This window comes from Vombatus ursinus, unplaced genomic scaffold, assembly GCF_900497805.2.
Source record: "Vombatus ursinus unplaced genomic scaffold, bare-nosed wombat genome assembly UNPS02010980.1, whole genome shotgun sequence".
Taxonomy (NCBI): Eukaryota; Metazoa; Chordata; class Mammalia; order Diprotodontia; family Vombatidae; genus Vombatus; species Vombatus ursinus.
In genome coordinates this window covers 2483654-2497807 of record NW_020950758.1, presented here as the reverse complement: position 1 = coordinate 2497807, position 14154 = coordinate 2483654, and the positions used below count along the sequence as shown (strand labels likewise).

General features: G+C 37.4%; 1 pseudogene; it reads left to right on the top strand.

Moving 5' to 3' along the window:
• Positions 1-11468: 11468 nt before the first annotated feature.
• LOC114038353 lies at positions 11469-13658 on the top strand (annotated as a pseudogene).
• Positions 13659-14154: the final 496 nt, after the last annotated feature.

The window sequence follows — 14154 nt, the reverse complement described above, 5'->3', positions numbered from 1 at the left end:
AAGAAGAAGAAGAAGAAAAGAAGAAGAAGAAGAAGAAAAGAAGAAGAAGAAGAAGAAGAAGAAAAGAAGAAGGAGAAGAAGAAGAAGAAGAAGAAGAAGAGGAGGAGGAGGAGGAGGAAGAGTAGAAAGAAGAGCAACAGGGGCATCAGGAGGAGGAGCAGGAGAACAACAAGAAAAAGAAGGAAAAAAGAAGAACATTGAGGTGGCAAACAAATTGCCTTGGTATATATATGCATCATATAGCAGCAAAAAGGGGTAGCAAGGTGGTTCAACGGATAGATCACTGGATTTGGAATCAGGAAGACTCATCTTCATGAGTTCAAATGTGGCCTCAGACATTTACTAGCTGTGTGACCCTGGGCAAGTCACTTAACCCTGTTAACCTCAGTTCCTCATTTGTAAAATGCACTGGAGAAGGAAATGACAAACCACTCCACTATCTTTGCAAAAACAAAACAAAAGCCCAAAACATGAAATGGGGTCACAGAGAGTCAGACATGACTGAAAAATGACTGAAAATTATGAGTCGTGAGAAAAGACTCTAAATTCCCAGGCATGCTGAATTTCTTGCTGCCGAAAGCGTAGCAACTAATTCTTTCTTACATTAACTTAATGATGATTATATCCTTCAAAAGGTAAAGGAACCAGGAGGGTAATTCTGTTCTGAATATTATGTGAAATAGCAGAAGGTAGAGGTTGAAATGTTGGAAACATGGGGGTGAGAGTGGACACTCCCTACCATAGCTTATGATACAGAGGAAAGCCATAGACTAACATAAACCCTTGCTTTTTTTACAAAACTGATTTTAAACTCTTAGAAAAATCATAGGCAGAAAAAAACTGCCCAGGAGGAAACAGAAACTGATAAGAATGAAATTCTGAAGACAATAAGAATTTTTTAATAAGAAGAAGGAAAAAGGAGGTTTCGTTTTTAAACTGAATTGGATGCTCAGAGAATCCACAAAACAACTTAGATTAAACACAAAGCAAAAGACCGTAGAGACATGGTGAAACAGAGGAAGGTGATAAGAGTGGATGAAAAACCTGTCCTGGACCTTTAAGAACAGTTTTAAAAACACTAAATCTCAGTAAGTGCTGAAATAGGAGATGAGAAATGGGCACCCAAAAGAGGTGTGTGTGTGTTTGTGTGTGTGTGTGTGTGTGTGTGTGTTTTGCATAAAACTGGGATATTTCTGTTGCATGAGGTAAACAGAAAGATGACTGATGGAACATGGAAGACGTTTATTGTCTTGTTTGCTTTGTTCATGAGAATGACAATTATACTGAAAAAAGAACAAAAACAATCAATGGAAAGTTCATATCTCACATAAATATAGATACAATAAGAAAGCACTTCCCTGACCACAGTCAATTCAAGTCATTAAACCCAGATAAACTACATCCTAGGGTACAAAAGTACTGGTCAATGTGATTACCAGGCAGTATTGGAAACAATTGTGAAAAAATAGAGGTGGGGGGGCAGAGCCAAGATGGCGAAGGGAAAGCAGTGACTGTCTTGAGCTCTCTCCCAAAGCCCTACAAATACCAAAAAAAAAAAAAAGAATAAGAAAAAAGAAAAAATAGATAAGAGGTGCTGCAAGTTTGAAGAAGGTCAAATGTAGCAGATTTTGCAAAAGGGAGGAGAACAGAATACACAAACCATGAGCCAGTGTGGTAGACTGAAATTTCTGGCAATATGCTAGATCAGATTATCAAAGAGATGAATAATGAATCCAAAAGATGTTTATCACAACAGCATGACTGCCTTGAGAATAAGTCTTCAGATTAATTTGATTACTATCAAATGCAGACTTTAGTATCAGCAAATGTAGTTTATGGTTTACTCAAATTCTAACAAAATATGTTGAACTGGATGATTGCAGGTCACTTTGAGCTCAAAGATCTTTTGATTTTAAACCATACTACAAAGTATCCATATAGACTTAGCTCTGAACACCACCATCCTGATCCATTCCCTCCAAAAGGTCATAATGATTATACATTTCAGAGGTTGAATGAATTTTAGACATGATCTTGTCTAAATCCTTCATCTCATAGAGAAAGGAAGTGAAGCTCAAAGAGAATTAACTTGCTCAGAAAATGGAATATGATCTCACATCTCATGAATCAAGTCCAAAACTTTCCATTATGCTCACAAAGCAATATGGCAATTTTAAAATAAAATTTGATTGTTGCATAATGCAAACTAAGTGTACACTAAATCCCTGTTGTTGTTGTTGTTGTTTTTTTTAACATCACTATATACCATCTTCATAATGGAATTAGGCTGTTGCCCCTTAAGGATCACAGTCATTGGCCCTTTAAATGTCAGAGAAGGCTGTCCAGCATCTTCAGAATTGGCAATGGTATACTGCATTATGATTATCTCTGAATAGTGACTTATCTCATCTATTTTCTCCTTCTACCTCCAGAGCTGGAAACTATTTTGAAAAGTGGACTTCCCTGTGGGAAATTTTCCTCCTAGAGTTTCTAAGTGTTTCCTCTGGAAATAACAGAATCCTGAGAGACCTATGGAGTTCTCCCACCTTATATTCAGAGGTTATTTGCCGAAAATAATTTCATGCCTACATCCAATTTTCATCTATCCACACAAAGTTTATTTCCATAATTTATGGAATGTAAATGAGGTAACAAAAGTCCCACCTTGATCATTAACTATGTGTTCAGATAATGCAAAAAATTTTAAAATTACTGTAAGAAAATACTAATTAACAGGTAGGCTTTGTTTTTAGAGACTGCACACACACACACACACACAAAAGAACCAAAGTGTGAGATTATTTTTTAAACATTTCAAATATTCTTTAAATTAATTTTTTTTTGCTGTCTGGTAGCATTTTTTAAAAAATTTTTGTTAGTTACTGCTTTTGATCTGATTGGGCAGTTATCTTTTTTTAATCATCCATGTTTTTTTAAATTTCTTGATGTTTGACAGTCACCATTTTTACAAATCAGCCATTTTTTCATATGTGTATATATGTATATGCGTATGTATAAAATTGGTTGAGATTATCTGTGTTTTAATCACTGAGTTGCCAAATCTCAAATATCAGAGTTGTAAGGGACCTGAGGGTTCTCCTAAACTGAATAATTCTTTGAATAATACTTCCCTTGAAGACCCCACATATCCTTATCTAATGTCTGCACAATCACTTGTTTAGGATCGACGAAACCTTTTATATTTCTTGATGTTTGAAATTGTCTGTTGTTTGGGATTAGGACAGCTAAGTGGCACAGTGGATAGAGAGCTGAGCCTGGAATCAGGAAGACAAGCCTTCCTGAGTTCCAATCTAGCTTCAGACACTTACTAGATGTGTGGCCCTGGACAAGTCACTTAACCCTGTTTGCCTCAGTGTCCTCTTTGGTAAAATGAGTTGGAAAAGGAAATAGCAAACCACTCTAGTACTTTGCCAAGCAAACCCCAAGTGGGGAAATGAAGATTAGGACATGACAAAAAAAACGACTGAACAGCAGCAATTATTTGGGATTATCTCATGGACTTAATTATATTGCATTTTGCGTTATCTGTATATTTGTGCTATCTATTGATTTAGATTTTTAGTGAAGATTATCTTTGTGTTTATTTTATTATTTTGACTATCTGGTGGTTTGAGTTCTCTGCTCTCTGGAAAATATATGGTTGTGGGTTATCCATTCCATTTAATTCTCATTTGGTTTTGGATAAACTTATTTTGAATTGATGGAACAATATGCAAGTGAATGAAGTCATCCACTGACCTCCTTACCTAATCTGAGGTTAGGATGATTATCCATTCCTTGTAGCTTTCTGCCTTTTTCTCCCTCTCTTTGAGGTAAAGGAGCCATAACAGCTTCATTACTTATGTCTTTATAGCTGTGAGGGTTGTCAGTGTTCAAGAATAAAGGGCTACCTGATCATTACATTTCACGAAAGATTAGATCTATCACCTCATTACCCCGGGCATCTGCATACATGTGAAATGTTTATCTCCCAAACTTTTGCAGACCAGACCTACTTAAATTATCTTCCCATACTTCTCACCGCTTGCTTCACAGTACCAAAATCACCCAACTGTGAAATGTTCTTTTTCCTGTAACTCACTTTCTGCCATTTCCAAATAATCCTAGTGAGAGCAATGGAGGGGAAGCCCAGCATTTTTGTGCAGAATTAATAAGATGGATGATGTTGATTACAGCTTTTTTTTTTTAAACTAATTAAGATACAATTGGGAAGTTTACAGCAGCCGCGACACCATCACAATGCAATGCTGTGAAAAGTTCCCTGCATTATACATTTTAAACTTTTAAATTGAAATTGCTCCTTTATTTATTCAAATACATACAAATAGGCTTGATCCTGTAGCATAAATAGAGGAAAAACTAATTTCATTGTTCATGGCAGTCTATGGCCCTGTGCCATAATTATTCTAAGTTATGAATTTAAGCTATCAAATTTAGAAAATAAATTGCAAATTTTTGCTTAATTTGTCTTCACTTTGGCTTCTTTTTCATAGAAGGGAAAAAAATGAACTTAAGCTCACTGTGCTGGTAAGAGATGAGTATAAGAAAAATATTAAATCAACAGGTGGATGTGTCACTCTTGACTTTATCAATATGTATGCTACATTTAATGGTGCATATCAAGGCCATCTAAGACTTCATATCCAAGGGATAATGTTCATATTCTACTGTCATGGAAATTAATATTGATGAGCTAAAGGCATCAGAAGTAAAGTAATTCTATTCTAGAATACCCAATCACCACCATACACATCTGCTGTCATTGTCAGTGACCTGGGAAAATCTCTGGGATTTTGTATTTGACTGAATTCAGTTCCTACTGTGCTCTTAATTAATTAATCAAGAAATCAGCTAGTTTTTAGTAGCTCTCTGATATACGTCCAGCACTATCTAATTTGCCAGAAGCAATAAAGATAATGAAACAATCTTTTTCCTCAAGAAGCTTACATTCTATTATGCTCAACGACTTGTGTACATATGAGTACATACACAATTTATACAAGGTAAATATGGTAATAATAATAACTAACATTTATATAGCCCTTACTATGTGCCAGGCACTGTGCTAAGTATTTTACAATCATTATCTCATTTGATCCTCACAATAAGCCTGGAAGGTAGGTGCTATTATTATCATCACCATGTTACCAATGAGAAAACTGAAGGAAATAGGTTAAATGACTTGCTCAGAGTCACATATTTAGTTAACTGTCTGAGACAGGATTTGAACTTTAGTTTTTCTGATTTCAGGCTCAGCACTCTAGCACACCAAGTAGTAGTAGTAGTAGTAGCAGCAGCAGCAGCAGCAGGAAACAGGAAAAAGAAATCATAAGGGACTTCTTAAAGTTGAAATGTTTACATTCCTACATGGAAAGATGATATTTGTAACTCATGAGATCTTTCTCAGTATTAGGGTAGTAGGAGGGAATATATATAGTTGAGGGTACAGGGTGAGGTGAATATGAAGGGATGATATCTTAAAAAATAAAATTAAGGGGTAAGAGAGGATTGAACAGGGAAGAGAAAGGGAGAGGTGGAATGGGGTAAATTATCTCACATAAAAAGGGGAAGTAAAAGTCTTTATCCTGGAGGGGAAGAGGGGTGGAGGTGAGAGAGAATGAGTGAATCTTACTCTCATTGGATTTGACTTAAGGAGGGAATAACATATACACTCAGTTGGGTACTGAAATCTATCTTACCCTACAGGAAAATAGGGGTGAAGGAGATAAGAGAAGGGGGATGATAGATGGGAAGGCAATCAGAAGCAAACACTTTTGAGGAGGGGCAGGGTCAAAGGAGAGAATAGAATAAATGGAGGGTGGGGTAGTATGAAGGGAAATATAGTTAGTTTTTTGCAACATGGCTATCATAGAAGTGTTTTGCATGACTACACATGTATAACCTGTATCAAGTTGCTTGCCTTCTCAATGAGGGTGCGTGGGCAGGGAGGAAGGGAGAGCATTTGGAACCCAAAGTTTTAAAAACAAATGTTAAAAATTGTTTTTACATGCAACAGGAAAACAAGATATGCAGGCAATGAGGTATAGAAATCTATCCTGCCCTACAGGAAAATGGAAGGGGGAGGGGATAAGAGAACAGGGGTAGTGATAGAAGGGAAGGCAGATAAAGGGGAGGGGTATTCAGAATGCATGCTGTCTTGGGGTGGAGGGAGGAGAAAGATGGGGAGAATATTTGGAACTCAAGATCTTGTGGAAGTGAATGTTGAAAACTAAAAATAAATTAATTAATTAAAAATAAAAAAGAACATCTATATTGATGACATCACAGTTAAATTGACGAAATCGAAATGCTCAGTGAAGAACAATTATGCTTGGTGCCAAGAGAAATGGAAAGACCAATAAATAAAAGTGCTTGTCCTCAAGGAGTTTATTGGGCAGTAGGAAGCTACAGTATACAAATACCCTTAAATATACATTTAAAAACAGGACATGATAAATGTCTAAAAAGTTGTACCAGAAAAAGAGGGCTTCATGATACTGGGTGGATACTCTGCGTTCAGGAATATTACCATTGACAAATATTTGGTGTTTCTGGTGGCAGAGATTTCATGATGCTTCTCCATATGAATTGTTCTTCTTATTAACTCATGTGAAGCCAGCCTATAAATTTGGCCAGTTTTCTTTGGGGCGTTACTATTCCTGAGGTTCTTGGACTCGATATCCTTGACTGTATCCTCTGGGCAAGAGCATAGATTGTTGTCTACATAGTAATTTATGAATTAGATGTATAACTTCTGCTTTCTTCATCACGGTGATTTGTTGTTGTAGATAAGCTAGCTTACCTACCTATTACAGGCCACAGTAAGTTCAAAGTTCACACTGATTTGTTGTTCAATTGTTTTAGTCATATCCAACTCTTCATGACCCCATTTGTGGTTTTCTTGGTAAATATACTGAAGTAGTTTGTCATTTTCTTCTCCAGCTCATTTTACAGATGAGGAGCTGAGGGAAACAGGGTTAAGTGACATGCCCACAGTCACACACCTAGTGAGTGTGTGAGGCTGAATTTTAACTCACAAAGACGAGTTTTCCTGAATCCCAGTCTGACACTCCATGCTTCACCTAGCTGCCCTTGATAGTAGGGTGTTATGGCCTTTCTGCATAGGAGTTGTGGCCCTTATTGATGGTAATAAGGATCTACTTGGCATCAAGGCTAGTGGCTCAGAAGGTTGCTGAATTCTCAAATTGTTGATTTTCTTTCCCATCCTTGTTAGTCAACTGCTGATGGTTAGTGGCAAAGATGGTGATGATGCTGGTGAGGGCAGGGCAATTATGGTGGCAAGGATAGTGGGCACCTTTTTTGGGAGGATTGCTCTCTTAGATGATATTTTCCATGGCCATATTGGAAGTAGAATAAGTGGAAATCATACTAGTTTGGGAGGGGAACATGTTAATTGGAGTTATGTCTACCAAGACCTTTAGGATTTTTTTTAAGTTCCTACTATAGATTCATTTTAACAGACTTAGCAACAATAACATTTTACTCTATGGCTCAGGCTACTACAGCTTCTCCCTCAGTATGACTAGTTAGCATTTTTCCTCTATAGATACCATTTTCATTTACTTTGTCAACATGGTACAAATGAAGCAATTATTCTGGTGTTAACAACTCTGGGATTGAATCTTAGCTTTGAAACATACTACCTCCATGACTTCAGGAAAATCACTTTATACCCCTCCAGGTCTCAATTTACTCATCTGTAAGATAAGTAGATTATATTAGACGACTTATAAATTTTTGGTCCTATGATTAATCAACCCAACAAGCAATGGAACAGAAAAATTCTATTAGACACAACCAATAATGCCAAAAAAGGACATATCTTAGCCCACAGACAGTCAAGATAATTTATCACTTGGGTGAGCTCTGCTTCTTTCGCCAGGGTTTATACAGTCACTCTGGACTTATAGTGTCCATCCCCATCAAGAAAGAAAGCTAGGTTATTAGGAAAACTTCCTTTCTGGCAGGTTCCACTTTTAAAAATAACGATACAATCTGTATGGTCCACAGTACCAGTGAAGGAAACACCTGTCCTTGTTTCTCCAAATCACTCCTTTGTGACTTACTATTCCTCAAAGTGATCTTGGAGTTCCTTCATTATTCTGGTGATCTTTTCCATGTGTGTGGTTCTTTTGAGACTCAGGAACTTTATTGTTCTGTCAAATACATTTTGCTCCTGCTGCTGTCACTACTGCAATTTCTTCAAGAAAAGGATTATTGCATATTGTAGAATGAGAATATAAGATTCAGAGCTAGTCAACACATTTAAAGTTTGGTACTTCAGCTTACATGCTAATACACAAAAGGACTTGTCAGAGAGCTGTGACAGTGACCTTCAGACTATACATTTTCAACCACAATTCTCTTTTTTCTTATTTCTGATTGGGTTATGTCAACTGAATTCTCTTCATTTCTTTCATATGTAGGGGTAAACATACTATGTCACATTGTGCTTCCTGTCACGTCTTTTTTAAGGCTGAGGGAAATATTTTTACTCCTTTCCCACAACTGAGTGCTATCATGTCATGGAAATTGTCTTGAGAATCAAATAAGTCATTTGGAGACTCTAGACATTTTAGAAAGTTAAGGTCAAGATTGGGGTCACTACCAGTGTCCCTGTTCCTATGGCAATAATCCATTTACCTGTTGTTGGAAGTGGAGAGACAAGTTGAGCATACTACTTGATAATAAAGAGACTCATGTCAAAGTGAAAAAAGCCCTAGATAGTAAACCTAGATAACAGAAATGGAATTTTTGAATTCTGTATCTCCCTCAACACCAAGGCTCAGTTTCCTCAACTAAAACAAACTTTTAAACAAATACTGCTGAACTGATTTGCTGAGGATATGGAGCTTGCCAGGTATTATTTCCTTCTTATTATACACTACTGATAATCCACTTGTTAGCATGGTCTATTGAAGAAGTACTTAAGGGAAGGGGGGGGGCAAACATTTAAATATGGAGATTTCACATTGTAAGTCCTCTCCAATTTGTCAATCCCACCCCTTCTGGCATTAAATAAATTCAAAACAAATGAAGGGGAATCTCAAACAGCATTTGAAAATACATCTCCTAGCTCAAAATATTATTCTCTTACTGTATCATTAGTTCAATTAAATTCTGCTCAATTATATCAAGGAAAACATGGAAGAAGAAAAAAAAAGAAAACAATAGCATGGCATAGGAGAAAGGCTGTTGGACCTCAAGACTGAAGATTTGTGGTCAAATTGTTCTAGATCTTATTTTTCATTTAACTTCTTTCATGAGACCTTTGATTTGGTATTGACATTAACAATAAATATGAATAAAAACAAGATTTAAAAACAACACACAAAGCAAATTGCCTTTTGTTTGTCTGTATGTAAAATTGTCATAAATATATGGGGAATAAAGTAACATGAATGTGGATAATTTTAAAAGTATACTAATATAAGAGACAACTCATTGCATCAGTCAATTTCCCTACCCTACTTAAAAGTAACTACCTTTGTCAAGTGGGAACACAACCGCTGAGACATTCCATTAGTTATAGGTATGAACTAGCAGAAACAAGGGCTAATCATCTCTATTAAAGAGCTTAATCAGTCAAAGGCATTAGACTAAATTGATAAATCCTTGAAAGACATAGGCTAAAACTGATTAAAAATGTTCAAAATACACAACAAAGCAAGGATTTCTACAACCTACAAAGGCTACACTTGCCACTGATGACACATTGATGTTGTTTGGAATTGTGGCTCTTGTCTACATGGTATACAGCAAGTTTGGAAATTTTCAGACATTTGTTCGACGTAATTCAGTCCTTTAAAATTTGAGATAGTTCGGGAGGTTGTTTGGCATAACAAAATGGAGGAGGTTCCTGAGGGCCTTGTGTGAGAATGGAATCAGGAACAGGATGATATTATAGGTTGTCAGCCTTTATGCTCCAGTGAAAAAAGAGTTTTCCACAGAGGTATATTTTCCAATCCAATGAGCAGACCAATTCTGTCCAACTGAGCTCCAAACAGGATGGAATGATATAAAACAGGTCATTCTTGCTCAATGGCATGGATACTTCCCATTCCCAGTTGCTTTTTTTTTAAATGATGACTTTCAAAGAACCTTTCTTGTGATATTCATTAAAGGATGAGGATGTGAGGCCCGAATTTGTCTTCTTAAATTTGGAGTGATCCTGATCAGCATCAATTTAATTCAACCGTCACCTACTATGTACAAGAAGCTATTTGAGGCAGTAATGACACAAAGATAAAAAATCAAACAATCCCTACCCTTGAGAAGTATGCATTCTACTAATAATAATGCAACTAGGTCATACGTACATAATACTTGCCATTCACAAAGTTCTCACTTTATGTAGTTGCAGAGACAGTGAAACACTATGTTGTCTCTTTATCAATATAAATAATGCCAATATAGTATTAATTAGTTTTCAAAACAGGCAGTCACGATCAACCACTATGTATAACTTAGAGTTCATAAACCTCATTGAGGTGCCCAGAACTGGTCATAATGGTTCAGTTGAGAGAGGTCTAACAAGGAAAGAGGACAGAGGACAAAGATATGGGTATTTCCTTATTTCTGTATACTTTGGCTAACAGTATAGTACAAGATAATTTAATCTTTCTTTGCTTTTGTGTCCCACTGGAGACTCATATTGCCCAGGCAATTCACAGACTATATCATTTTCAGTCAAACTACTTTATAATAACTGAATTATTGTTCCCATTTTAAAGAAAACATTGAGAATGATGCTAACAACAACACTTTGCATTATTGTAGTGCTTTAGGGTTTCCAGAGCACTGTCTTCTCAGCAGCCCTGAGTTATAGGACATAAATCATTTTCACTACATTTAAATATGTCCTGGCAAATATGACAATTATACACAATTCTATAGCAATTTTTAAAGGATGATGGTAAAAATATAGGTGGATTTTTATATAGAATACTACATATTGTGTAATGTCAGTGGTTTTTCTTGTTTGTCTACCAACATTACTAGGAGGTACAGAGTGCATATACCAGTCATTTTACACATAAAAAACGAAGATGTCAGTCAATAAGCTCTTTGTCCCAGTGGATAAGATGGTGGAAGTACAAAGATATAATCAAGAATCTAGCCTCAGAGGAGCCAAGATGGCAGAAAGAAGCCAGAAGTTGCCTGAGCTCTCCCCAGTTTCCCTCAGAAACGATGTTAAACCAAGCCTCTAAAAGAATTCTGGATGACAGAATCCACAAAAAGAGAGTGAAAGCATTTTCTAGCACAAGATAACTTTGAAGGACTTCAGGAAATGCTGTCTAACTTGAATAAAAGGGGAATGGAACCCAGTGCAAGCAGTGTCTGGGTAAGCCAGTGGGAGGCTCTTAGCCACAGCACAGATCAGCACTGATACTGGATCATCAGGCAGGTGGCACAGCAGGCCAGCTATGAGGGCTACGGCTGCAATGCAGCGGGCAAACTCCAGCCCCCAAACCCAGGACACAACAGGTGCCACTTGGCCAGGCCACCTTGGAGCACTGGGCAAGATACCGGCTCTAGGGGCTTTAGCACAGAAAGTCAATGACTGGGCCTTGACCCCCCATGAAATAAGCTTGGGACAGTGCCCTCTGTACCCCAGGAGCAGAGCTCAACTATTTCTTTTTTTGATGAGAACAAAGCTCAAAAGAGTCCTGACCATAGAAAGCTACTATGGTGACAGAGAAGATCTAAGCACAAACTCAGAAGAGGAGAAAAATGACTGCCTACACATGAATCCTCAAAGGGGAATATTAATTGGTCTGAAGCCCAAAAAGTGCTTTCAAAAGAGCTCAAAAATATTTTAATAACCAAGTAAGAGAGATAAAAGAAAAAAATGGAAAAAGAATTGAGTTATATAAGAGAATTATGGGGAAAATAGAATCAACAGCTTTGAAAAGAAAGCACAAAAATTGACTGAAAAAAACAATTCCTTAAAAAATAGAATTGGCCAAATTGGAAAAAAAATAATTCCACTAAAGGAAACAACTCCTTTGAAAGTAGAATTGGCCAAATGGAAAAGGAGGCATAAAAGCTAATTGAAGAAAGTATCTCCTTAAAAAATAGAATTGAGCAAACAGAAGCTAATGATTCTATGAATCAGTTAAACAAAATCAAAAAATTGAGGAAAAATAATAGAAGAAAATGCAAAATACTTTACTGGAAAAACAACTAACCTAGAAAATAGATCCTTGAAAGACAATTTAAGAATTATTGGACTACCAGAAATCGATAATTAAAAAAAAAAGAGCCTGGACAGCATCTTTCAAGAAATTATCAGGAGGCCATGGCCTGGGCCTTGTGGGGCAGCTAGAAGGCTGCCGGAGGGGGAGGCCCAGTCTGCTGTGACCTTGGGTCTACAGGGTTGGGAGTTGTAGTCACAGGGGAGGGCAAGGGTCCCACTGCCGCTCCCTCCTTGTTCTCTGCATGCCAGGAAGGGGAGGCAGGCTCAGTGAGACTCTCCCCTCCTCAGCCTTCAGGCCACCATCAGCCCCACAGCTGCCCTGCTGACCCTCCTCCATTAGTAAGTAGATTTCTCTTATGTGAAGAATTAGAGTATTTGTCATGTGACAGTGTCCTTTCTTCATGGTTACTTGCCTCTACCAGGTATTACTAGTCTCGGAATAAATAATAATCCTGGACACTCTGCTGATTGTAGAATATTAAAGAATTCTTCAGAAGGACAATCAGTCTGGGGAGATGGTGCCCAGACTATTCTTTCTAGAACTGGAGAAGATGCAATTATACAGGAATTTCCTGTGGATCCATGAAAGGTGCTGATAGTAGCTGGCCATCACAACTGGATTATAGTTGCATATGCCCGTTTTGCTTTTTGTTACAGAATCAAAGAATCTTCTGGATGGCAGCAGGTGTTTACAAGTATTTATTTGAATTGTACTGTTGAATGAGTGGCTTTGAATGCAAAGGTGGTTGGAGGTCCACATAGAGACAAGGATAAGATGGTGACTGTTGCCTCAGATAGTAGCATTATTCTGTGAAGCCTTCAGGATAGAGGCAGTGGTAGCAAAATAGGAGCATTCAGTCTTGGAGTTCCTGTAGATGCTCTCTTTTTCATTGGTAACCAGTTGGTTACCAAGCCATACAGGGAAACTTGGAGTATGAAATGCTGTAATTCAACACTGACAGGATCAAGACGTTGTTTCTGTTACTAGCTATGATACTGCTAGATCATTGTTGTTGTTGTGTTGTAACAATGGATCCATATATTGTATAGATATGCAGAAATTTCCTTTGAGAATGAAAGACAATGAACTTTTTGTAACTGAACTTTGTCATGGTCGTTCAAATGATGCTATTACTGCTCTGAGCATCTACCTCACACCTAAAACAAGTATCAGTGTTAATTTGATTGAGATCATCTATGGTACAAATTATGGAGCTATAAGACTAATTATACAACACCCAGAAACAATTGACTCAGGCCCCCAGCTCTTCCAGATGTTCAAAACTCATCAAAGTCCTGTTACAAAGATCATACTCTCAGAAAAACACCTTGTATCAGTCCGTGAAAAGAGTCATGTATGGACATGGACAGGAACACAATTCGAGGAATAATTTCCACACACCCAGATTCTACTCCTTTATTATTTTTATTTTTTCTTTCTTTCTTTAGTATTTTATTTTTCACCAATTATATGTAAAAACAAATTTTAACATTCACTTTTAAAATTTGAATTCCAGTTTCTCTCCCTTCCTCTCTCCCCACCACATTGAGAAGGCAAGCAATTCAATATAGGTTATATATATGAAGCCATGCAAAACATTTCCATAATAGACATGTTATGAAAGAAAACATAGACTTCTGCTTCTGGGAGCCAAGAGACTTCCACTTTCAGGGACCAAGATGGCAGAGTAAAAAGTAAGTCGCTCTCACCTTCCCGTATCAACCTCTGAAAGCCCAGAAAATATTGCCCCAGGGAAAACTCCAGAATAGCTGAACCAGAAGAAGGGGTGCAGCATTCCAGAAACCCAGGTAGCTTGAGGGACTAACGTGAAAGGCCCCTCTTGCCCTGGAGGAAGGGGAGCAGTATGGAATGGGAGGTGCCCCAGCAAGCTAGCAGAAAGCCCCACCTCTGC